Consider the following 3,116-nt stretch of genomic DNA (forward strand, 5'->3'; position numbering starts at 1 on the left):
CAAATAAATAGAAGTAATAAAACAAATGTAGGGCTTGGTGTTGCATGCTGGTAATCCCAAAAGGCAGAAGGCAGAGGCGGGAAGATGGCAGCAAGTTCCATGCCAGCCTGGTCCACATAGCAAGTTCGAGGCCAGCCACAGCAGCATAGTGAGATCCTGTTTCAAAAGAACCACAGAACAAAATGAACTAAACAAGAACAAAACCAAGCCAAAGAAGCAATTGGCCTTGGCGATGCATGATCAGCACCTGACACAACCCATGCATCGACAGCTGGGGTTTACTATATTTAATGGGCCCTGCAGCCATCAGCTCCATCCATTTCAGAAACATTCACTTCTGGACAGGAAACTCCTGCCATCAGCAGTCACTCCCACATTCTGCCCTCTGTCGGCCCCAGAGGACCATTGGTCTGTTTACTGTCCCCGTGGACTCGCCTGTTCTGGACATTTCATAGAATGGACTTCATAGAAATGAAGTCACACAATGTGTGGCCTTTGTGCCTGGCCTCTACTCCTCAGCACGATTTCTGTATCATTATGCTTACATGTGGGAATAAGTGGGACTAGTTGCACACGCGTGTGTATATGCATGTGGGGGCAGAGGACTACCTCCTTAGGAGCTGTCCACTTTGCCTTTGTGAAACAAGGTCTCTCAAGACCCCTGGACTCAGCTGGTAGGCTAGGCTGGTTGGCCAGTGAGCCCCAGGAATCCCTGTCTCTGTAGTATGTGTTGCTGTGACTGGCTTTTTGTGTGGGTTCTGGGGAACTGATCAGCAGTCTTCATTTTTATATAAAAGGTACTTTACCCAGTGAATTATCACCCTAGTACAGAGTTGGGTTTTCAGTTTTTGAGACAGGTCTTTTTCTTTTTCTTTTTTTAAGGATTTATTTATCACATATACAGTATTCTGCCTGTGTGTATGCCTGCAGACCAGAAGAAGGCACCAGATCTCATTACAGATGGCTGTGAGCCACCACATGGTTGCTGGGAATCAAACTCAGACCTCTGGAAGTGCAGGCAGTACTCTTAATTCCTGAGCCATCTCTCCAGTCTGATGGGGAAGTCCTGTGTATATGTCAATAAAGCACTGTTGGCCAATAGGGAAGCAAGATAGGTGGGACTAGGAGTCAAGGAGGACTCTGGGAAGGAGAAACACAGGGAGTCAAGATGTAACCGCCATAGGGGTAAGAAGCCCGGAAACTTTTCTCTGGTAAGAGAAATACTTAGATTGGCAGTTATGGGGTAAATACTTAAGTCGGAGCTAGACAGTAAGAAACAAGCAAGGCCAACAGCTTCATAAGTAATACTGCGTCTTGTGTGTTATTTGGGGACTACAATGCGGCAGAGCCCAGGCGACTGGTGGGGAAAAACCAAGTGGTTGACAAGGAAAAGGCATCTCTATACCAGTCCTTGTACTTTTTAGAGACAGAGTTTTTCTGTGTAGCTTAGGCTGTCCTGGAACTCACTTTGTAGACCAGACTGGTCTCCAAACACACAGAGATCCACCTGCCTCTGCCTCCCAAGTTCTGGGATTAAAGGTGTGCACAACCATGCTCAGCTTCTATGTGTTTTTTGAGCCAGAATCTCACTCTGTAGCCCAGGCTGGTTAGATTTCTCTATGTAGCTCAAGCTTTTCAGGCTTCTTTGTGTAGCACAGTCTGGTCTCGAACTTGTGGAAATCCTCCTGCTTCAGCTTCCTGAGTGCTGGGATTACAGGACCAGTCACCATGCTTGGCTTCTAACCAGTTTACTGTGTCCTGGGGCCTGGGCTCCTATGGAAGCAGAAGCCTCTGGACTCACCCTCTGGGCTTTGCAAATTGCATTGTATGTGGACCTGAGACCTCCTCCTAGGTGCCACCTGCCACAGAAACCAGCTGGACATGGGCAAACTCTATAGCATCCAAGCACAGGCTGGTTCTGACCACAAGGACAGGCCAACCCATGGACTTCCCATTTAAGGGATAATCATCTGTCTGGCCACCTGGTGTCTCCTCTCTACCACCCAGCAGGACCTTCAACAGTGAGCCCTTCCCACTCTGCAGCCTCAGCAGCTTTCTGCCTCTGGTTTCCTCTGCCTGAGCATTTCTCCCCTCTCTTCCTGTCATAGTCTGGGTGTCAGCAGCATCCTACTGTCTGCTACCATCATACTCAGGAGGGTCACCTCTCTGCTGGCTGTGCCTTGTTCCTCCTGGCACTGTAGCAATACTCTGTAATGGTCTTCATTAACATGTCACTGGTTCTGCCAGCTTGAATAATAATGAAACCCACTTACAAATTGGGGTGCTTGAGAGACAGCTCACTGGGTAAAGCACTTGCTGTGCAAGCATGAGACCCTGGATTTAAACCCCTGCACCCAAGTAAAATCTGGGCAGGGCAGTGGTTAGTTACCCTAGACTAGTGAGAGATGATTGAGGATTACATTCCCACATCAATCTCTGGCCTCTACACACACCTACCTACATGGTGAATGTACCCTCTACGCGCGCGCGCACACACACACACACACACACACACACTTTGTTGAGGCGGCATCTCATGCTGCCCAGGTTTCCCTTAAACTCCCTTGAACTCCTGGTCCTTCTGTCTCCACCTCTCAAGTATGGGATGACAGAGTCGGGGGTTACACACCCCAACAGCTAATGCAGTGCCAGGAATGGAACCCAGGTGTCATGTATTCTAGTCAAGCACTTTACAGACCAAGCTACATCCCCAGTCTGCATGAAGGAAATTTTAAAAGTTCACTTCAAGTCCGGAGTGGGGGGTTGGGTGCATTCCTTTAATCACAGCAGAGGCAGGTAGATCTCTGCATTTGAGGCCAGCCTGATCTACAGAGTAAGTTCCAGGACAGCTAGGGCTACACAGAGAAATCCCATTCTCAACAAAAACAAAAACAATAAAGATCACTTCAGACATTCTAAGGAGTGGCAACGTTCCCAGAGTCTTGGCGAATCACTCTTCTCTAAAGCAGAGCTCAATGCGCTGAGCCTGGGGTGGTGTGTACAGAGGGGGAGATGGTCAGACACCCTCTGCTTCCCGCTGGTCTTGGGCTAGCCCTCCAGGATGTCGTGTGCTCTTTGGTTCCATCAAAGAATTCAAATAGTTGAAATAATAGCTG

Source organism: Mesocricetus auratus, unplaced genomic scaffold, assembly GCF_017639785.1.
Source record: "Mesocricetus auratus isolate SY011 unplaced genomic scaffold, BCM_Maur_2.0 Super-Scaffold_4256, whole genome shotgun sequence".
In the NCBI taxonomy this organism is placed as follows: domain Eukaryota; kingdom Metazoa; phylum Chordata; class Mammalia; order Rodentia; family Cricetidae; genus Mesocricetus; species Mesocricetus auratus.